Here is a 24,489-nt window from a genome sequence, read left to right on the forward strand (position 1 = left end):
TATTTCAGAAGTGTCTCCAGTAGGACATCTAGGAGAAGATGAGTTTCCACCTGGGGCCAGGTCATCCCTATTGTCTCCTTGCTCCAAAGGTCAGGACTTGGAACTAAAAGCAAACGGCGTTATACTCTGGCTTCATTCCTTCCACTAAATTACAATGAAAACTTGGCTTCTGTTTCCTTGTTTGTAAAGTCCATCCTATGTAAACTATTTGATTTCCAACTTTCCGATTACATCACTTTGATTTCATTTCAAATACTATACTTGTGACTGACTATATGTCTTGTACCAGGTTTTGTGAGAAGCAAAGATAATACAGAATGAATTATGCTCATTTCCTGCCCTTGAGGGACCTGAATTCAAGAGAGGAAGGCAGATCTGAAAACATAATTTCCATATAGTAAATGCAATATCCTTAGGTAATAAAAACAGACAGAACTTGTCTAATTCTCCCCTTTGACTATTCTTATCTGTGATAAAAACTTCAGACTAAGCCCTTAAAAAGCACATTGGAAAGGCAGAGCATCCTGTTCCAACACATACCAGTCATCAAATGAAGTCTCTCTTCAAACTCACTCCTTTCAATGGGCTAAGGCTTGCCAGCTGGGCACAGGGCATAGATTTCCAATGGTAACAGGATGTTGCAAGTACTCTGTACACAATGCCTTTAAGATCCCAGCGGAGGGATGGCTCCCCATTGAGAAACTTCTGTCAACCTTGCAGCTGTGCAATGGCCAACCCCTGCACCACACCTCACAGTCAATGCAGACTAAATGCTTACAGAAACTGCCTGTCTGGAAAGGGTGAGCTCATGCCCCCAGGACTGAAATGACTTCCAAGCAGTCCCCAACGCCCACAAACAACAGCCCTGCTCTGGAGGGGATTGCACAATACCTATCCTCACACGTTGGTGGAATCTCGGAGCAGGGACGCATGTTCGCCTTGTGTGTTTATACTTCAACTCTAATTGAAAACCAGTGTAGAAACACCCCATAGCTAGAATAAATCTGTGATATAGTTTGTCCCATCCTCTTTCATTTACAGTGGGGAAGCTTAGGCCCTGGGAAGAGGTGTGACCTCCAAAGTCACTCAACAAGGCAGGGCAGAGACAAAGCTAGAACTTTTGTTGTTTGGCTTAAATTTGAGTGCTATTTCTGTGGACATTTATTTACTGTTTGGCATACCGTGCGGCATGTGGGATCTTAGTTCCCCAACCAGGGATTGAACCCACGCCCCCTGCATTGGAAGTGTGAAGTCTTAACCACTGGACCGCCAGGCAAGTCCCTGAGAGCTATTTCCAAAACTCCACACGGCTTCAAAATGACCTCCATCCTTTGAGTTCCCTGGAATACACCATGTTTTAAAGAAGGCAGCTAATAGCTGAAGCTTTTCTCAACCCTTCCTTTCCCTGCTTCTCAACTTTTGCCTCAAACTCTGATATAGCTCTGCAAAGCACTGCGACTAATCCTGACTACTGTCCATTACGGATTTTTACATTAACTCTGATATTTTAAAATATTGCATTCCAATATTTTTTATCAGGATCATTGAGGGTTTGGGGTACCTCCTTGAAGGTCATGTCCAAGACGAGTGCTTTGTGGCCTCAGCCTAGTCCCAGCCCTGTTTCTAGTTCCCAGGCACCTTTCTGTAGAGTAGTAGGGAACAGCTGGCAAACTGCTCAACGGTGGCACAGGGTCTAAGATGGACACCTCATGGGAAGAGCTGATAGAGAAGCTTCTGAAGAAGAAACAGGAGGTGCTCAGGGGGCTGGTCTCCTCCAGGACCACAGATACAAAGAAGGAGCACATGAGGATGTGCTCTTCTAGTTGCAAAGCCTGCTGTTGGAAAATCTCCAAACGCCACTTCCAAACCCGTTACTGTAGAACCTCAGGGATGGGGGGCAGCCCCCAAAATCTGCATCCAAATTCAGAAGTAGGGAGCTTAAATCTGTAAGGAAGTGGGGATGATCTTCACTGGCTACACCTTCTACACGTTGGCTCTATAACAGGCTGGGTAGCTTTGAAAGTCATCGGCCTCTATCACGAAGCTACACCATGTCTAGAGGAAGGTGTGCTGGGGACCAGCCAGTCAGAGGAAGGCATTCACCCATGGGCAGGTGGGCTGCCATACTGGCCATTAGGTTGACCTCAACTTGACTGACCTGAGATTGCAGCCTCCATAGTGTTGCTCCTACTTTATCTTTTCTCAGCCTAGATGGGGTCCTTTAATGATCTGGCTACTTGTCTTTTTTTTTTTTTTTTTTTTTCCACCAGTGGAAGTGAACTTCTTGAGGGCTTTCTCAGCTCACTATTACCAGCCTGGAGCAGATGCTCAATATGCAGGACTGAATAAAGGGAAGAAATGAATTTAACCAAATCAGCATACTTTTTCTGTAAAGGATCAGAAAGTAAATATTTTAGTACTGAGGGCCATAGGATATCTCTCACAATTTTGCCCCTGCAACAGCCATAGACAATGAATGGTATGTGAGTGGGTGTAGTTGTGTTACAATAGTTTATTTATGGTCACCAAAATTTGAATTTCATAAAATGTTCATGTTTCATAAAATGTTATTTTTTAGATTTTTTTTCAACATTTAAAAAGATGAAAAAATTCTTAGCTCCTGAGCCACTTTGCCAATCCCTGGGTTAAACCAACAAACCTTGCACACTCCACACCCATTAAAAACTATTCTTATATTTCAGGCTGAATTCAAGCCAAATGCCACCTTTCCCAGAAATATTGGCAGTTTAATAAAATAAGAATCCCTAGGAAATGTAAATAATTATGAAGAAAATGGTGTTCATCTGCTAAAGGAATGATAAACATCAGGATACAAAGACCAGGGAGAGACATTCATTAAGATTTGTTGGGTGATTAGGTTAATTTGGGTTATTTGCTTGTTTTTATTATTGCTGCTGTTGTTTGTGTGTTTTGGTTTTTGTTTGGTTTTTGTTTTCTTTTCTTTTGCAAGAAAGACTTGCCAGAGCTAAGGAATTCCATTAATTCATTGTGTTTCTCTATCAACTAATAGACTCACTTATTACATGGGGCTTTGTGGTTTATCAGGTAAATTATTTTTTCACTTAACCCATTCAACAATGCTGTCGAGTAAACAGAACAAATACTATTAGGATAAAGTTATGGATGAAGATTGGAAAGTCTTAGGTACTTGATAAAACTCAGAGCTAGTATGTCATTGAGTCAGTATTGAACCCCCAGTCCTGCGGTCCAGTTTGGTGCCATTGCCTTCTTATCACACTGTCTCCTGCTGGCAACACCCTCGAATAGGTACCGTGGAAGATACAGAGGTGAGTAAGTTATGATGCAGGAGAGAGAGACACCCCCAATTACAGAGCAAAGTGAAAGGGGCAGCAGCCAGCAACTCTGGCAGCCCCGGGGTCTATAAGGGTGCTGGCCTCGGTGGTGATGGAGGGGCTCCACCTCGGAAGGAAAGCTGGCGACCCCTATGCCATAGGTGACTGCAGGGCTGAAGTGGTAACCAGCACACTGGAAAATAATAGACACGGAGTACACCGGTGGGCAGAGTTCCCAGAACTTTTCAAGTCCCTCCTTATTCCAACAGACTGAAGAGGCCAACAAGTAAATAGATAACGCTTATCTATACTGAGCTGTACCTCCTCGTGCTTTAACACTGCCAAGGGGTATCGTTCTCCCAAAGCAGCCAGATGTGGGGCAGCCCGTGCTTCAGGTATGTGCGCCTGTGCGAACAGAGGAGGAGAATCTTCAGTGTAGAGCGGCCACGATAATAGCTGTAAATGTTTATTTTAGGTGTTCCTTTCCCAAGGTCTATAAACCCCATGCCATGAGAAAGCTGAAGGCATAACTGTCTTGACTCACACCGGCCCAGAGGAGGGTTATTCACTAACTCTTTCTATTTGACCCAGCAACTCCTAATTGGTATAAACTAACATCATGTCCTATTAAATATTTACTGTGCCAGCTCATCTGTGTTTCTAAAAAGTAAGCCAGGGAACCCGAGGTTGAAAATCTCATCCTGCTACTCAGAGGCTATACTATTTCTTTGGCTTCAAAGCCCTGCTTTGTCAGGATCCAGAGTCTGAATTTAATGGCAGGAAATAAATCTTTAATAGGAAATTGTGTTGATCAGAGGATTCGCTGAAGTAAGCAAGGACATGGGCTGTGTGAACTTGGCTAGGAATTTGACCGTGCATTTGAATACAACATGTCAAATAAACAGCGTCGTAAGTTTGACTAATCATAGACATATTAATAATCAGAAAACTTACTTTTTTAAGGCCATACTATGGGTCAGGAACAATACTTTTTTTTTTTTTTTTTTTTTTTTTTTTGTGGTATGCGGGCCTCTCACTGTTGTGGCCTCTCCCGTTGCGGAGCACAGGCTCCGGACGCGCAGGCTCAGCAGCCATGGCTCACGGGCCCAGCCGCTCCGCGGCATATGGGATCCTCCCAGACCGGGGCACGAACCCGTATCCCCTGCATCGGCAGGCGGACTCTCAACCACTGCGCCACCAGGGAGGCCCCAATACTTGATGCTTTATATACCTTAGCTTGAATGCTCACAGGGAGTCTGTAACATAGCCAACTTTATAAAAAGTTCAAGTTCAACTGCAGGGACCCTGAGAACAGACTACTTGCTTAAATCTTGGCTGTATGATCTTGGGAAAGGGAAATTAACAATAATAATAGTTTGATGCTTGTGGCAGGTTGCATGCCCTCCTCCCCCACCCCGAAGATAAAATATGTCCACGTCAATGTGAACGTGACCTTATTTGGAAAACGTGTCCTTGCCGATGTGATCAGGTTAAGGGTCTTGAGACGAAATCGTCTTGGACTGTCTGGCTGGGCCCTAAATCCAATGACAAGTGTCCTTAAAGAAAAAGGCAGATCCACTCCCAGCTCTCTCCGCAGCTGTTGGCAGGCTCCACCCCTCCCTGACTGTAGGCTGGAGACATCAGTTCCCTGCCACATGGGCCTCTCCGTGGAGCTAGTCACAGTGTGGGCACTTGTTTCCCGAGCGTGAGGGCAGTGAGAGAGAGAGTGACAGAGACAGAGAGAGAAGTGGGAGGGAGAGAGAGAGGGACTCCACCTGCAGTCTGTTCCTGAAGCCATACCCGCATAGTTAGGTAGTGGTTAAAGTGCACCCCTGTGCTGGTACCGATATCTGCATTTGCTGTCTAGTGCTGTCTAAAACTTCACCTCGAGTTTAGAAGCTTAAAGCAACATAGATTTATTGTCTCACAGTTTCTGTGGGCCAGTAATCCAGACACAGCTGGACTGCATACCTCTGACTCAGGGTTTCATACAAGGTTACACTCAAGATGTCCCTGTGACTACAGTTATCTCAAAGCTCAGCTGAGAGAGGATCTGCTTCTGTTATGGACTAAAATGCGCCCCCACCCCTCCCAAATCCATATGTTGAAGTCCTAACCACCAGTACCTTAGGATGGGACTGGATTCAGAGAAAGAGCTTTTAGGAGTTAATTAAGGTTAAATGAGGTCATAAAGGTGGAGCCCTACCAATCTCCCCAAGGGTAGGTGCCCAATAAGAAGAGGGAGAGACACCAAGAGCACACACACACACACACACACACACACACACACACACACACACACAGGAAAGGCCACGTGAGGACCCAACAAGAAGGTGGCCATCTGCAAGTGGAGGGGAGAGGCCTCAGGAGAAACCAGGCTTGCTGACACCTTGATCCTGGACTTCCAGCCTCCACAACTGTGAGCAAATGAATTTCTGTTGTTTAATTCACCAAGTCTACAGCTTTGGTTATGGCAGCCCCAGCTGCCATGAACATCGTTTCCAAGCTCACTGGCTTGGCTGTGGGCATCCTCAGATCCCAGCTGGCTGTTGTTAGCTGGAGACATCAGTTTTCTGTCAGGTGGGCCTTTCCGTAGGGGAACTCACAGCATGGAACTGGCTTCCCTCAGAGTGTCCACGCCCACACGTATAAGAGAGCGAGAGGGAGAGAAAAACAGAGACGGGGGAGAGATGGAAACCAGGGTCCTTTTATAACCTAATATGGGAAGTGGAATCCCCGTCCTTTGCTGTATTCAGGTCATTAGAAGTGAGTCCCTAGGTTCAGCCCACAGCCAGGAGGAGAGGGTTAAACAGGGCGAGAAGCAGGAGGCAGGAACCTTCGGGAACCATGTGACCGCGCATCCCCCGCAGAGGGAACAAACGAAACGCTGAAAAATGTCAATCCTGTAACGCTTGAAATGAAAACTGAATCGTGACTTTCCGTGGTCCTCCAGTGCAATCCAGACTCCTTTCCCTGGCTTTAGGGCACTTCACGGTTGGACTTCTGCTTACCTCCTTCTCTTACCAACCCTCCTCCTTTTATTTTTACTCCTCAGATGCATTCAGTTCTTTCACACCTCAGGGAATTTGCCTTTGCTTCTCCTTCTGTTTGGAGAGAGATCGTCCCCAGATGTTCCCAGAGGTTAGATCCTTCCTGTTAGGCCTCAAGATACCATCTGGGTAGTGACCTTCCTTCAATATCCCAAGGTTGTGGTCCCAACGCCCCTCCCACCTAAGGCACTTCTTATCTTATTACCTGATTTTATTTTCTTCCTGGCACGTACCTGTTTAGTGGTTGATCTAAAGGCACTGTCTCTGGAATATATGCCGGTCACAGTCGGTTTGGTACCCTGATGTCTGGAGCAGTACTAAACCCGCACTTGTCTTTCTTCAAACATGCTTCAACACTGTATGGAGAAGTTGGGGTGACTGAGAAAAGCCCAAATGCCAGGCTGGGGATCCAGGATATTTTCGGAGGAGGCAATTTCTGACCAGGGCAGCAATAAGTTTCAAAGAAAGATCTAAAGGGATCTGGAAGCAGGTGGAAGAGTGATCCATGGGTGGACCCTGCAGACAGCTGGAATACAGAGACAGGCCAGAGGCAGTGGGGGGCACTGACCCCGGGAAGGATGGGGCCTGTGCATTTTTTCATAGAAATTATTTTACGGAAATATTCTTACATGTTTGTGCCTGAGTAAACATGGCAGGAATCCAAATAAGTCTCCAGTTTCCATTTTGAGTATCACAGGGTTCATGCCATTTTGCTTCTAACCAATCCTGACTCTTTCAAAAGAGAATGTCTACGTAATTATAGACATAAAAATAGATGGGACTTCTGCCACAGAGAGTAAGCCACTTTATCCCTTTGCTTTAAAACAGTTTTATGTCCCTGTGATCCCATGCATTTGCTACATAATCTGTTTGCACGTTTTGAATTCCCAGCAAAATGTATCATGTCTCTCCACTATGTAGTGAGTCATCAATAGTGTCCTTATATAAACACATCAAAAAAACAGGAAAAAAAATCTGAATCAGTGTTCCAATACCCTGGCCCTTCCTCTCACTTCTCTTTGTTTTCTATTTTTCTAAAGAGAAAAGGAAGAAGGAACAGAGAGAGAGACAGAGACAGGTTGCTTTTGATTTTCTCTTTCTGGAGTGGCCATTGTCACTGGAGAAAAGAACATTCTCCTGGCATGGCATTTAGAACAGGAAGTTTAAGCTACATAGCTGTGGTTTCTTAGCCTAGAGTTGGGCCAACGTTTCCTTCCTTTTGGTGGCTCAGATCATATATTGTTAGAGCTACAGAGAAACCCACTTCAGCCTCAGTTTCCTGATCTGAATAAGGAAGTGGTTGAACTAGATAAGCTTGAGAAAACCAAGGTCTTAAAAGCCTGTGATTCTAAATACAAACACACACACACAAATCAGGCAAGATTCTGCTTGGAGAACACTGTGCATTGTATATACTCAATAAACATTTGTTGATTTGATATTGTTTGATCTTACCTAATCCAACATCATCTGCTTTCCATTTTCAAAAGCTTGTGGGGCGTTCAGCTTCTTATCCTTGCTAATTAATTCAATTCCATCTTTTCATGTACAAAATGCTATGTGTGTACAGAGGAGGGAGGTCCAAGTTTAGCAGCAGCAGTGAAAAGGGAAGCTTCACAGAAGAGGTGGTGGGTTCTGAGGCATAAGTAGAAGTTTGCCAAATAAAAAGAGATGAGGAAAGGCATCTGGGGATAAAAGAATGATGTGTGCAAAAGCTCAGAGATACAAGAGAGTCTGGTGCACTAGAGAATCCTGGAATGTAAGAAAATCAAGGAGATAAACCAAGAACACAGACCGTTAAGAAAGGGGCCATGTGTGGGTTTTTGCCTGCCACTATCTATTTCCATTTAGGTAGCATCACTTCAATTGTTCTTCAGAAACTTCCTTGATCCTTCTCAGTGTCTGTGTGTCTGGAAAGGCTGACCCTGACCCCTGGCTCTAGAGGGAGATGCTTTCCCAAGTTTGACCAGTTTGACCATGACATCCCTTCCATTCTCTGGGGTTTTCAAATCAAAGGTGAGCAAGTAACTCAAGTTGGGCTAATCATACTCAATGGAATCAGAATTTCTGCTAAAGCAAATGGAAAAGTGAGACTGCTGTTCTGTTGGCATTACTAAACTGTTACCTGAAGCTGTAGGAGGCCATTTTACCAATACCTGGGGTGAGCCCACCTGGGAAGGAAGCCATCCTATAAGTAAAGCAGGGCCAAGAGGTTGAGATGCTTGGTGAAATGCTTTGTTCACGGAGCCAGGTTTTCTCAAAGGGAGAGCCACTGGCATTCTGGGTAAGGCAATTTCCCCAGAATTGATGCCAATGGGTGAGAAACAGCTGACTGTTCTTCTTGCAACCACGGACCTCAATGTTCTCACTAAGCCCTAACTGTTGTATCATGGCGTCTTTACGTAACTCTGGTCTTCACAACAATCTCTATTAGGATTTTTTTTTCTTAAACAACCAAATCCTTTACAGTTTGGTACCAGCAACTTGCATCCTGGGTTCCAGGCCAGTGTGATGGTAAATGTACTTTCATCTTTTCTCACTGACCTTGCGTGTAGATTTTTTCTTTTTTTATGTAATAAGCTGGCACAGATAACTTGATAAAGAAACTGGGAATGAGGAGAATACATTTGATGATGACTAAATAGGTATATATATCGTTTATAAAGTTTCTCTCTCTCTTGTTTTATTTTCTATTTTCTCATTCTTGTTCCTTTATTCTTATAAAGAAAAACATCAAGACTTTGCCTTGCTTGGAAAGCACTAAACCCTGTAACCTCTTTTTTCCCCTCATTTAAAAATGTGTCTTACTACTTTCTCCAACGGGAAAAAAAAATAACTACGTTTCTGGTTTCCTTCAGTTAGTTGCTTTCCCCTAAAATAATCCATTCACACAAAGGATCTCATGAGCAATATATAATTTACTGGAGGGTGCCTAGAGCCAACAGGGGGTTTATACTGGCCTAGCGAACAGCAAATTGAAATCTCCCTTAGACATCTCCATAGTGCCAAAAATTTTCCATGGCGGAGGCTGGGTGGTGATTCTCTTCATTCTTTCACCCCTCTCCCTGCCTCTTCAGCTCTTTCTCTTCTACCTTTAGTTTTCATATGACTGTCCAAACTCTTCTCTCCTGTATGAGGCAATGCAGTGCTGCCTTGCTCTATCTTTGTCTTGAAACTCGCCCATCTACCCACTACCTTACCTGCCAAAACAAAAGGCCCCTCCACTTGCTAGGACCTATGCTATTTAGAAACGAGAGGCTTTAAGTAACAAAACTTATTATCTTCTCCTCTGCTGGATATTTCAGAATGTCTGTGTATTAGTTCAACAATGTTCCAAATTATTACAATCATGTTCCACTAAACAGAGATGTTAAGCTGGTATTATACTATGCTTTTAAGCATAATCCTTTGGTGAAAGATAAGGGAAGCCATTGTCCGTGACTGTGCTCTACAATGTAATGTCTGTGACATGATGCTTTCTCTTTCTGGCCTTATGTGCTGCTGACATTTTTATCCTAGTTTTTACCCCAATCTCTCTACTCCCCCTGATTACAGCCTCCCAGCAAATTCAACTGCTTTTCAGCACATGAAGAGAAATGAGGAATTCAATTTTCAAAGTAGAAATACAATGGGATTTCCTGTTTGTTTCCCACAGGCAGTGGCCTTTTGAGGACAGGAGGCATATGTCTACTTTCCTGGTAATAAATCGTAGGTTATATAATGACACAAAGTATTTGGGTTAAACGAGAGTAACTGGCTCCCTGCTTTCCTTCTTAAGTATATTATCTGGCCCCATTCACTTTATAGAGAACGTCATTTTATCATTTATTCCTTTTTCTCATTAATTTAAAAATATATACTGAGTATCAGTGCTGTTCTAGATGTTATGTTTGGCATCAGAAATGCCAGAATGAATGTCCTGACCTCTGTACCAAGGAAGGCTCAATCTAACCATGTAAGAGAAAAGACAAGCAAAGATCACTTATTAAAATTATGGATAATAATGTTTAGATGATGACTTACATTCATCGTACCAGGCACCATGGTAAACAATTGACCTTTATCTCATTTAATCCTCCCAACAATCCCATGAGGTATGCACTGTTAATATTCCTATTATATCAGTGAGGTAACTGGAATTAAAGGGGATCCAGTAACTTGCCCTACATCAGAAAGCTACCATGAGGTAAAGCCAGGAGTGAATCCAGGTCCGTCTGAGACTAAGTCTAGGTTACTAACTCTTCCAGACGAAACGCTATAGAAAGGAACGAGGGGCTGGCTCAGAACAGAGAGAGTCATAACTGTCCTTGCCTAGGAGCAGTCAGGGAAGGCTTCACAGAGGAGGTGGGATTTTTGCTGGCTCTGAAGGAAGAGCATTTTGTGGCAGAGTTGTGTAAGCAAGGGGAAGGACAGCGTGTCCAAAGGCCATACTAAGGAAATGGGCAAAAGCAGATACAGTTTTGGTCAGCAGGAATAAGTGAATGTGGCAAGAGCTTGAGATAATTCATCAGAGCTGTCTGGAGGGTTGTTCTGAAGACACTGCGGTCTCAGGTCCCAGCAGACTCCTGACAGTGCCATCAGCTGTACTCAGTGCTATCTATGAATGTCTGTCCAGCGCCAGCAGCACTGCACAGGGCTAAGATGCAGAGAAAGTGATGAGCAAACTGACACAAAGAATCCTGTCACTCAACACTCACATTCATCACAGAGTCTTGACATTTTTAGCTCCAAAACACACCTCAAATGCATCCACTTCCCCCAACTCCATTGTGTGCCCCCTAGTCAAAGCCCCTCTCCTCTCTTATCTAGGCCGTCATGACAGCCTCCTGAGTGGTGGTCAGCTCCCAAACTTGCCCCTCTCCAGGACAAGGTCCACCTACACCCCAATCAGGGAAAACCCACTTCAAACACCAGTGCGATGATACCGCTCCTCTGACTCAAAACGTTTCACTTAAGGTAAAGTCCGAAAGCATCAACAGGATCCAAAGCCTTGTGGTCCTCCAGCTTGTTGACATGCCAACACCCTTCCCGTCCCTGGCCTTCACCCACACTGTGCCCTCGACGCAGGGCTGCCCCCAGACTCTTCCTTTGCCTGAGTCCTATTCAGCCTCCCAGGATTCATCACCCATTCGTGGGCGCAGCCCTCTTCTCTCTCACCTCGATTTTGGTTCACAGTCTGCCTCCTCTTCATAACACTGACCAGGGCTTGAACTGACATGTTCATTTGAGTCATTATTTGTACATCTTCCTCTGACATAATTAGGACCGAAACCTTGTCGTGTTTGTGTCCACACTGTGTGCTCAGTGCCTACCGGCACAGCACACGCTTCATGCATGGACACAGTAAGTATATCTGCATTATGCATATTTAATGGACTAACTGGACAAATGAATGAGTACATGCTGGAATTTTTTTAAATTTGTATTTGAATATAATTGATGTACAATATTGTGTTAGCTTCAGGTGTACAGCAAAGTGAATCAGTTATACACATACATATATCCACTCTTTTTTAGATTCTTTTCCCATACAGGCCATTACAGAGTATTGAGTAGAGTTCCCTGTGCTCTACAGTAGGTCCTTATTAGTTATCTATTTTATATATAGTAGTGTGTGTATGTCAATCCCAATCTCCCAATTTATCCCCTCCCTTAACCCCTGGTAAGCAGACGTTTGTTTTCTACATCTGTGACTCTCTTTCTGTTCTGTAGATAACTTCATTTGTACCCTTTTTCTAGATTCCACATATCAGCGATATCATATGATATTTGTCTTTCTCTGTCTGACGTACTTCACTCAGTGTGACAAATTCTTGTTTGAAAAACCCGTCTTGAACCCTGAAACTGTCTCCTCCATACAAAGAAAACGAACAGTTATCTTTGTTACCCAAAGTGGATTTGGCTTTTGGAAAAAGCTCAGAGTCATCAGGAAGCAGGACTGTTAAGAAAAGCGCTGACCAGACTAGAGGAGACCCTGACACTGCCGATCAGGGGCCCCGTGAACCAGAGAAAAGGTTATCCTGTGGTCCCGGCAGGTCACTGATGGGGTTTATGCAGAAGAGGCATCCTGCAGATATTTCAGCAGTGGTTTCCCTAGAAAATCATTTCAAAGGCGAAGCCTCCATCTGCATGTGTGTTTTATCTGGCACATTTTGTAAGTGTCAGGCTCAGGATCTTCATTGTTAAATTGCCTTTTGCATAAACTGCAATTCTGTGACTGTCCCTCCACCCAAATACATGTGTTATACAAGGCATTCGTTTACAAGAAATGTCTAAAAGCCTGCATTTGGTTATAAAGGGAAGAACAATAAAGACCTATTTGCTGTAACGTTTCTGGTGGTGTCTTGCTCATGGGAGATGCATCAGGAATTTACCTTCATGTTATTCCTGATGCTTTTGCCATTGGCAGCTGTTGGGACTGCCAGCTGGCGGCTCGTGGAAGCCTTGCTCTCACCTGCAGACAGAATCATATCTGTCCCATGCAGCCAGCTATGGGCACAGCATCTCTATCTGCTGCTTGATCACGGCAGCTGAAAAACAAAAGCCTCCTCTGTCAGAGGGCATGCCTGTAATACAAAAAGATACTCCTCTCTTTGATTCTATCTGCTCTAGAAAGGCACCTCAAATTCCAAAAACTGAGCACCATAAAAAAGAACAAGCTGTGCCCATTTTAGGATAGAAGTAGCTATGTTCCTCTGCTCTTAGAAGGGAGACCCAGAAGGAACCTCAGAATATAGTGGATCCTGTTCCCAAATAGGCGCTGCTATTGAGGACCTATATTGTTTGAGGCAAGCCTCTTGGCCTGAGTCTCCTCACAGATACAGTTTGGGATGGGAGTCTGCTGGGATTCCTCTCATTGGCAAGATCCACCATAGTACAATGATAGCCCAGTCATTTAGATCGTAAATTATGTTCTATGGAAATAACAAGTTGCATCATTTGTTCATCTCTGGAACCTTTAATTTCCAAAACTATGGGCTCAGTGTAAAAAAAAAAAAAAAAAATCCCAGAAGAGAAATATAAATGGAAGCCACAAAGAAAATATGGGAATGAATGTCAGCAGATTCATCCAACCCTTTGGCTTATGGATTCTCCCCCTCGCAGCCCTGTGGGGCTCCCATACTGCACTGGCGCCCACGCCTGCCCTTGGCTCTGTTCTTGTGCTCTTTTTAATAGGCCTCCTGTGTGAGCTTTTTTTTTTTTTTTTTTTTTGGCGGTACGTGGGCCTCTCACTGCTGTGGCCTCTCCCGTTGCGGAGCACAGGCTCCGGACGCGCAGGCTCAGCGGCCATGGCTCACGGGCCCAGCCGCTCCGCGGCATGTGGGATCTTCCCGGACCGGGGCACGAACGCGTGTCCCCTGCATCGGCAGGCGGACTCTCAACCACTGCGCCACCAGGGAAGCTCTGTGTGAGCTTTTTGATTTTTGTTTCTTTGCTCACCTTGCTTCTGCTGCTTCTAGGAACGCCCCCTCCTCACCACCCAGCCACCATAGACCTGAAACCTGGTCAAGTGGCTTCAATTCCAAAGTCTTCCTTGTCCCATTCTCAAACCTCTCTTCTATCCTGGTGGGATTTCTGTCATTTACTGAATCTTGTAAACTGGTGCATTCTGTTAACAGCTCTGCTGAAGAAGCATGGTTCCAGATATAGGAGTCAGAAGACTTACCCTTAAACTGAGCCCTAGCGGCTCCTGACGATGTGACTTTGGGCAAGTAACCTTGCTTCTTTGAACCTCACTTCCTCTCAGTAATGTGAGAATAGCAATATGTACCTTAATAGACGCTGTAAGCTTTAAACGGAGCAACCTACATAAAGTCCCTGATATATAAAAGCTCTTAATATTCGTGGCTTCCTTTCCTCTCCACTGTTTTTGGCATTTGCCATTTTTAAAAACATCTTTTTTTTTTTAAATTTTTGCATCATAATTCTTTGGGCCTTTCCCCTTTTTCTCCACTTGTAAACTGTAAGCTCCCTGAGGACAGGAAAGATGCCCTATGCAACTTAACAACCCCACAGTACACTCACAGCTAGGAAGAGATTACTAATGTTGGGTAAATTAAATGGAACAGACATAATGCATATTGCCATTTCCAGAGAGGGACACTGAGATTAAAAGGGGACAGAAATCTAAAGTTCTCAGGTGAACCATCCTCCCCCGATGACAGAGGTGGGTTGGTAAGTTAAAGAAAAAGGCCCATACTTCTTTCACCCACACGAAACACAAACATTCCACCCATTTTAATCAGGGCCTTAGCTCACACATTATATACATTTCTTTCATTCTTAGCCTCCCTCTAAAGCAGTCACAATAGCCCACTATCAAGCACCATTCCCATGGCTCACTCAGTCTTTCTTCTCCTCATACTGTACAAATACATGAAACCCAAAACGCCCACCCCTGCAGCATTTTACAGGGTGGCCTTTGCTCCTTAGTGGCAAGGTTTCTTCACACACTCTCACCCAGTCTTTGACCCACATGCTGAGTCCTTTGGCGCAGGACTATGGGATCCTCCAACATCCAGTGTCCCTCTTCTGTTCCTTCAGTGTCATATGTGTCTGCTTGAGAAGTTTCACCCATACTCCCCTGTAGAGAGGACTATGAACTGCAAAAAGCCGATCATTTTGTAGGTCTGGGGACTTTTACACCCTTGGCCCTGGGTCTGTGGTCCAGCCAAGGCGGAGAAGGCAGTAATGCTAATAGCCATCAGCCATACCTGGGCTAATTTATCTTCATTTCTTTGAAACAGGTTTTTGAACACCTACTCCTTAGATAATGGATGGAAGAAAAAATGGTTTAGTTTAATGTCACCAGGGAAAGAGGGAGGAGAGAGGCAAATAATAGGACTCAAGAATGGTCTCTGTGGCCTTGATTTTGCTTGTGTTTATTCACACCTTTTAGGATGGACTACTCTTGCTATGATTTTAGGAATTTTTTTTTTAATTTTAAGTTCTGATTAGATAAGTGCTACCAGAGTTATAAAAACAGCACAGAACCTGACAGCAGATGAAATAGAGATTGACCATCCAGTTTGCCACTTAAGAGCTACTTGACCTTGGAGAAGTGACCTAATGTCTCTGACTCACAGCGTCCTATTCAATGGGTGTTTTAAGTGTGTGTTGCCGGGTTGTTATCAGGGTCTGCACTAATGAGCACAAAGTAGCTGGCAGGGCACTTGGCATAAGCTCGCAGGTGATGGTGGCAGCTCCGATCTTTTTTAAATCAATTGCTTTTGATCTGAATCTGACAGAGAAAAGATAAGCAGATACAAAAGGGCAGAAACCTTTTCAATCTTTCTCTAAATTACCAGCCACTTCTTTGTGGACTGTCCAAAGGATTCCCATGCTCTCCCGGGTACTGCAGAGGGTTGAAGTCTGCGAACACAGTCCCCAGGCTCCCATTCCAGCTGGTTTTCCTTGCCTTTTGCCAATGGGGGGCGCTGCTGACAGACTGGAAGGCAGAGGGGAGGTGGCCTGTTCTTTCTGGCTGCCGGCGGCGGCATCTCTGGTGGTGGTAGAGGTGGATGAAACCACAGCAGCCAGTGAGTGAACCCATGCGTTCCTCCCGCGCAGCGTGGTCCTGGGAAAGGCAGCCAGGGGCTCTTCAGCAGCCAGGGCAGCGAGGTGCTGCTGAGTTGGGGGTCGCAGCAGCTTTAGGAGCAACATTGGCTCCTGTGACATGTTTTGGCTCTGGTGGTTCCAACAGTAGCCTCAGTGGCACAGTGACCTTGGGCTCTGGGTACCAGTTTCTACCTCCTCCACTTTTTTGCTCTTACAGCCCCAAGGATGGTAGCATCTTCCTAAAGTTATTAACTCTGGGTACACTTTCCCCTCCTTTTTATTAAAAGGACATTTTTAGAGCAGTTTTAGGTTCACAGGAAAATTGAGCAGAAAGTAAAGAGATATTCCATATACCTGCTGACCCCACCAGGGACAGCCTTTCCCATCGTCAACAACCCTCAGCACAGTGGTACCTTTGTCTCAGTCGATAAATCTACATTGACACACCATGAATGCTCAAAACCCATAGCTCACATTAGAGTTCGCTCCTGGTGTTGTACAGTCCCTGAGTTTCACGACTGCGTAATGGCATGTGTCTGATATTACAGTATCCTACAGGATAGTTTCGCTGCCCTAAAAATCCTCTGTGCTCCACCCCAAACCCTGGCAACCTCTGATCTTGTTATGTCTCCATCGTATTGCTTTTCCACAATGTCGTATCATTGGAATCATGTGCCACGTTGTAGCCTTTTCAGATTGGCTTCTTTCACAAAGTAATATATATTTACAGTTCCTCTGTGTCTTTCGGTGCCTTGCATAGCTCATTCCTTTTTAGAGCTGAATACTATTCCATTGTCTGGGTGGACCACAGTTCGTTTACCCATTTACTGGCTGAAGGACATCTTTATCGCTTCCAAGTTTTAGCAATCATGAAGAAAGCTGCTGTAAACATTCATATAAAGGTTTTTGTGTGGACCTAATTTTTCAACTCCAAGTTTTTAATAACAAGGAGTGGGATTGCTGGATCTTAAGATGAAAGTATATTTAGTTTTGTAAGAAGCTGACAAACTTCCACAGTGGCTGTGCCATTTTGCATTCCCAGCAACAATGAGAGAGAGCTCCTGTTTCTCAACATCCTCTTCAGTTTTGGTATTATCAGTGTCCCAGATTTTGGCCATTCTAATAGGTGTGTGGTGGTATCTTGTTGTTTTAATTTGCATTTTCCTAATGACACATTATTTTTTATTTTTTTAACATCTTTATTGGAGTGTAATTGCTTTACAATGGTGTGTTAGTTTCTGCTTTATAACAGAGTGACTCAGCTATACATATACATATGTTCCCATATCTCCTCCCTCTTGTGTCTCCCTCCCTCCCACCCTCCCTATCCCACCCCTCTAGGTGGTCACAGAGCACCGAGCTGATCTCCCTGTGCTATGCGGCTGCTTCCCACTAGCTATCTACCTTACGTTTGGTAGTGTATATATGTCCATGCCGCTCTCTTGCTCTGTCACAGCTTACCCTTCCCCCTCCCCATATCCTCAAGTCCATTCTCTAGTAGGTCTGTGTCTTTATTCCTGTCTTACCCCTAGGTTCTTCATGACATTTTTTTCCTTAAATTCCATATATATGTGTTAGCATATGGTATTTGTCTTTCTCTTTCTGACTTACTTCACTCTGTATGACAGACTCTAGGTCCATCCACCTCATTACAAATAGCTCAATTTCATTTCTTTTTATGGCTGAGTAATATTCCATTGTATATATGTGCCACACCTTCTTTATCCATTCATCCGATGATGGACACATGATCTTGAGCATCTTTTCATATGCTTATTTTCCATCGGCATGTCTTCCACAGTGAGGTATCTGTTCATATCTTTCACCACTTTTTTGTTGTGTTTCACTTTTATTTGTTTAGTTTTTTTCCAGCTTTATTAAGATATCATTCACATATCAGTGAACGTTGTAAGTTTAAAGTGTATATGTTGATTTGATACACTTATATTTTCAAAATGGTTACCACCAGGGTATTAGCTAATGCCTCCATTATGTCACATCTTTACCATTTATTTTTGTGGTGAGAACATTTAAGATCTATTCTCCTAGCAACTTTCAAGTATATAATACAGTATTATTGACTATAATCACCAATCTGTACATTAGATCCCCAGTTTACAATCGTACCAATTGTGCACAAGTGTTCCGTTTTCTCCACGCCCTTGCCAACACCAGTTATTTGTTGTCTTTTTTTTTTTTGTGTGTGGTACCCGGGCCTCTCACTGCTGTGGCCTCTCCCGTTGCAGAGCACAGGCGCCAGACACGCAGGCTCAGCGGCCATGGCTCTTGGGCCCAGCCGGTCCGCGGCATGTGGGATCTTCCCAGACCAGGGCACGAACCCGTGTCCCCTGCATCGGCAGGCGGACTCTCAACCACTGCACCACCAGGAAAGCCCTATTTGTTGTCTTTTTGATGACAGCCATTCTGACAGGTTGAGGTGATATCACAACATGGATTTCATTTGCATTTTCCTGATGGTTTATGATGTTGAGCACCGAGGGGTCTGGGGGGGGACTCAGGCATGTGGCATCAGGGAATCTGAAGCTGGTGAAATCTGCAGGCGTCTGCAGTGGCTGCGCTGGCCCTTGGTCTCTTCAGTGGCAAGGTCTGCAGGGTTAGTTGCAGAGCAGGTCGCTGTGAATCTTGATCACGCCCACTGCTCGGCTGCTCCTGGAAGTGGGACACTTGTGTGGTGCCCCCAAGACTGGGGAGGCTGCTGCCTCAGCCTACTCCTCCTTTCCCGGTGGGGGGAACTCTTTCTACTTGGGAAGTTCCCTCTTGGTGCTGAGAAGTTCCAGCTTGGGGGACGGGATGATGCAGGCAAAATGAAACTCTCTTCCTTCTCTTTCTGTGCGGTTATTCTTAGATCTTTTGTTTTACTGTGTTGCTGAACAGCATTCGCTGGACTCCAGAACTCTCCCCGAGCTGTTTTTGTCCATGGACAGCTGGCTAATCGTTGATCTTTGTGGGAGGACAGGGGCTGGGGTCTCCTATATTGCCATATGGGTGACATAACTCTTGCCCACTTTTTAAAAGGTTTTTTGTTGTTCTTTTCTTACTGTTTAGTTTTTAAAGTTTTTTCTACAACCCTTCCAAATTTTGTTTCTTTAGTTCTTCTATTTCTTTTGTAACTAACTCTCCATATTAAATTCCCTCTTTTCATAGTAACTATAATACTGTTTATTTTTCTGACTAGACAGTGATTGAGACCTTTACCACATGCCTCAGTTTTTGTGATTTTTAAACAATGATTCCAAGGAACCCTGAACTATAAAGAGAGCTATAAAATACTTCCCAAGAGGACAAGTTCTATCCACTATGGAATTTGAAACCATAATTTTTAAACAAATGAATGAAGAAAAAAATCATAAGACTTTTTCGGGGATTGCATGATTTTCATGAGTAATTAAGTTGCAATGATCATTAATAGCTTGGAATTCACTCATTTACTCATTCATTCACTGGAAATGGGATTAAAGCTGTTTCCCTCCTCCCCCCGTGAGTATGATAGTTCTATTTACATAAACACGTCCTTTTTTCCCTTGTTCTAGTGATATTTAGAGATTGAACTGGTACATTATAAAATGTACTAGCCGAATAGAATTTTCTGAGCAAGTGGGCCACAGCTCTCCATGCTGTGCCATATTCACAAATAGAGGTCACTTGCCGTGAAACAGCAGAGTGCCAGGAAGCTCGCTGCCCTCCTATCCACCTCCATGGAAGTCTGCAAAACTACTTTCACACACAGGGGTCTGACCTGACCTGACCTGCTGTGCTGTAACTTTTCCTGTTTTTATCTACCTGCTTCAGCACGATTTTCAGATATCCCCCCTTAGTCTCCAGATTGGCTATAAAACAAACATACACATAAATCAGTGAAGAGATCACATTCAGATACAATGAGTTTCAGTCCAAACTAACACTCACTCAGACTTCAAGAGCAAGTTGCTGGCATTGTCAGGGTAAGAAAACCCTTTCAGTGGAGAGTCCTTACCTGATTTCCAATCCATGCACATTTTCTCAGGTCCCTGAGTGCTTTCAGTTAATGCATTTGCTTCTGTTGGCATTGAGAAGCTCAGGTGAAACAGGAGTGCCTTTTTGTTTGTTTGTTTGTTTGTTTTCACGAGAGAGACAGAACTGGCTTATTTCAGTCACCAGGCAGTTTCAATTAAGCTGAGCTGCTTTCAGCAAAGACAGCCACTGCTTCGCCTGGCATCTTTATTTTGTGTCACCAAACAGCATGCCTAATTACATTTTTCCATTGGAAATGTAATAGTTTGCTGGTGCTTTTCAATTATATGTCTAGAGTCTTCACACCACATCTCTTTTAAAGGCTACCACTCCTTTTTAACCTTATAACTGCCACCCTGCTTTCAGCTTCTATTCTGCTCTTAAAATAGGACAGTAGCTTCCTGATGGCTCTCATGCCCCACTCTGGCTTCCCTTAAATCCTTCCTGTAGAGCCAGTCAGTTCTGACTGCCTGAATGCTGACATGGATATGGCTCTTATCACTCCCATATCACTGTTCTCAGGGTGAAGTCCCATGGCACACCGGACGTTCATGACTTGTTCTCTGCTTCTCCAACCTCATCTTCTACCACTTCCCTATGTCCACCCAAATGATCCAGAGAGCAAGTCCATTTCTCTTCCCTGGTTCCCACCTTTTCATCCCTTAAGATTATGCTTGAACTTTGTTTCTACTGCAAACCCATGACATCCATCTTCCCCACAAATATACCAGTTTTTTCTTCTTTATGCTTCTAACACTCTGTATATTCGCCAGTTATAATGCTTGTCACATTGTGTCATAAACTTTTGCTTATATACCTCTTCCACTATTGATCTGTGAGTGCCTTGAGAGCAGAAAACATATATCTGATTCATTAATGCATCCCTAGTAACTGGCAAAGCTTCAGGCATACAGTAGGAGAACTAGCTGGCTGGGTTTGCAAAGCCTTCAATTTTTATACAAATTGTCTTGCATTTGTTAAAAGGCCAGATTCTAGACTCTTGCAGAAATATAAATATGTGAGAGATACACTTTCTGCTACCAAGCAACATAGGATGTACAAAAAGGGATAAGCTACATGCACAAGTACCTTCATTAGAAGACAGCATGGGAGAAGCCAAGGCAGAAAGGGAAACAGCTCTAAAGTAGACAGAAGTATTAGTCAGTGAGGTCAAGGGCATTGTTTCAGTCCAGTAAAGTATATTTATTCTTCCAGAAAGACAACATGTCTTGGTTTCCCTGCAGGTGAGACAGTGATGAACTTTTCATTGAAAAATGATGGTGTAGGGCTTTCCTGGTGGCGCAGTGGTTGAGAGTCCGCCTGCCGATGCAGGGGACACGGGTTCGTGCCCCGGTCTGGGAAGATCCCACATGCCGCGGAGCGGCTGGGCCTGTGAGCCATGGCCGCTGAGCCTGCGCGTCCGGAGCCTGTGCTCCGCAACGGGAGAGGCCACAACAGTGAGAGGCCCGCATACAGCAAAAAAAAAAAAAAAAAAAAAAAAGAAAAATGATGGTGTAGTCATCACATAATTAATTATACCAGCTGCAGATCCCCAAGCTGAACATTGCTTTGAGCCGAAAGGTGCTAGAAGATGAAATTTCTTGGGAAATTCACTGGAGAGTCTCCATGAAAATTAACATGTCCCATTTTCTTCAGGTAGCATCCATTAGGTATCTTATTATCCCTCCTCAGTAATTGCAGCCTTTGGGCTTTTTGGGCTAAAATTACATAAAGGTAAAATGGAATCTTAGAATCGTATTACTGGGAGGAAATTAGAAAAGACTCTATGGATGTTTCATTGGCTTCATTTGAATGGAGAAAAGTCACTCAACTCAAATCTCAAGCTGTATGCCTTAGTTTTCTAATGCTGCCATAACGAATTACTCAAATTTAGTAGCTTAAGACAACACCCATCTATTAACTCACAGTTCTGTGAGAACTGTCAGAATTCTGGGTACAGGATGGTTTCTCTTCTTCTCTGCTTAGAGTCTCACGAGGCCAAAATCACGTGTTGTCCATGCTGGGCTCCTTTTTGAAAGCTCTGGGGAAGGAAGTGCTTCTAAGCCCATTTGGGTTGTTTACTAAACTGGGTTATTGCAATTGTGGGACTGGCGTTCCCATTCTCTTATTCCTAGAGGTCACTTGTCTTTCTTCTCATGCTTACCATGTGGTCCACTTCCAACAACAGTGGATCAGGTCCATCTTATGCTTTAAATGTCTCCCAACTTCTTCTACTTCATCTCTTTGATTCCAGCATGAGAGAGCCGTCTGCTTTTAAGGTATCCTGTGATTTGGTTGGGTCCACCCAGATAATCCAGGATCATCTCCGTATCTTAAATTCAAAAACCTTAATCATATCTGCAAAGTCTCTTTCGCCATGGAATGTAACGTAGTCACAGGTTCCAAGGATTAGACTGTGGACACTTTGGGAGCCATTATTCTGGCTAAGACACTATATATGTATAGTTTACCAAGACATAAATGTGTGAAGGTTAACCAGTCAATTTGTTTTTTATTTATGTATGGAGATCAATCAGACAGGTGTTAAAATAAAACGGTAACTACTTGAAGATCCCCCAAGCAGATAAAACCAGTTAAGCCATGTAAGCAAAGTTTAATCTAGTTTATTTCATGAACACAAGTAAAATTTAACTTAGGTTATGTCTTGTAAATGCCTCTAATAGTCATAAAGGAAACCTAAGTTGTCTTCCTAAAATGGCATAAATAATTTATTTTAGCAAATCCTCTGCTGTTTGGAAAACCCCATTGTCATAATCGATCACGGTAAAAGTTAGCTTCCTCATTCTCGCTTTATAAGCCATCCTAAAACAACATTCCTCTGAGCTTCATGCCACTTGTGGGTTTGAAGTCTCCTGGTTTTTGGAGACATTGTTTCTCATTTGATAAAATATTTGTATCAAGCCAACCTCTCTGAATTTTCTTTTGATAGAAGTCTGTGAATGAATGTTGTAGATTCAAGCACATAAAAGGTGTTTGATAAATACAGTTCTTAAAGATACTGATGAGTTTGTTCAAATACCTCCACAGCTAGCCAATAAACCTAGTTGAACACATGTTCAGACATCAAGACAGACATAATGATTGCCTCTGTGCTCACTATTCTTGCTGCTTCCCAAGGAATATTTTTGTAAAGTTTCCAGGTCAAAGGATGATTTCTACTTTCTCATGCCAAGAAAGAAGCAAAGGAAGCAACGTCACAAGACAGGGATATTATTGTCTCTGCATCCTAGACCCTCAATACTTCCTGCATCTTTGGATGATTCAGTCACTTCCAATATCTATAAATATAAATCATGCCTGGGAATGCTACAGCCCATTGATTTTCACCTTGTCTCTTGTGGTGGCTACAAATTGTCCCCAGTGACCCCAAATGCTTGAATAGTAAGGAATATCATTACAAAATCCGTTTAATGGTGGTAGGTAAAGAGTATCTCACAGCACAGTACACAGTGCATAATAAAAAATGAAAGTTAAGCCAATTTCAAAGAGAATATATCAAACATCAAAACTGAGTTAGATTTCCACCTTTTCTCCTTTGACTCCTCATAAAATTATCCAACCACAAGATCCTTACCAGCAACTTTTTACTGTTTTAAAATATTTTGCAAATATTTATTATGAGGTGTCTTTTCTTTACCCTTGATGATATGCATCATTAAGCACTCTGATTTCTAAATTCATTGCAGAACTCCTGGTGAGCACACATGATAGAGCAAGTAAAAAATGAGGTGATAAATCATTGCCACTGATATTGCTGGAGATCCCTGTTAGAAGTTAAGTTTTCACAAAATGACTACAAAGCGCCTTCTCTGTGCCTAGCACCATGTAACAATAAGCAAGTGTGATGGACTCTATTATATCTTAACAATAATTGACTTTGTTACATTTTCCTTGGATTATTAAAAATGCAAGATTTTAAAGTCCTACAGCTTGCTAAAAAGCCTCTATTTGCCTGTGGTTCTTTCTCTCCCTGAACCAAGAACAGAGTTGCCACCCACGTGGATGGTAGTGACTAGCTCACACTTATTTAGAGGCTGGGTGGGAGGAAGCATGGAAGGAAAGTGGGCCATCCCTTTTCTGCTTTCATATACAAAACCAAGCCAGTTTCAAGAGCCACTTATTAAAAATAAACGGGGAAAAAATTGAAGGCTTACCCCCCAGAGTTCAGAAAAATGGTATGAAATTATACATACACAGATTTGTTTTGTTTTACCAAAAAGAACACACAGTCATCACAAACCTCACATTTCTATTCTCCCAAATTTGCCCGGCTAAGGAACTCGGTGAATCACACTGCATGAAAAACAAGCCTACTCCATTCATACAAACAAATTGTTTTGTTTCTACTTTATCACTTGTGTGAACAACAGAGGCAGAGGAGTTAGCTGATTGTTCAGTTACCTTGAATTCACTCTAATTTTTTTAAACTGATTCTTTGATAGATTCTTTTTTTTTTTTTTTTTTTGCGGTACGCGGGCCTCTCACTGTTGTGGCCTCTCCCGTTGCGGAGCACAGGCTCCGGACGCGCAGGTTCA

Source organism: Hyperoodon ampullatus, assembly GCF_949752795.1.
Source record: "Hyperoodon ampullatus genome assembly, chromosome: 15".
NCBI classification, from domain to species: Eukaryota; Metazoa; Chordata; class Mammalia; order Artiodactyla; family Ziphiidae; genus Hyperoodon; species Hyperoodon ampullatus.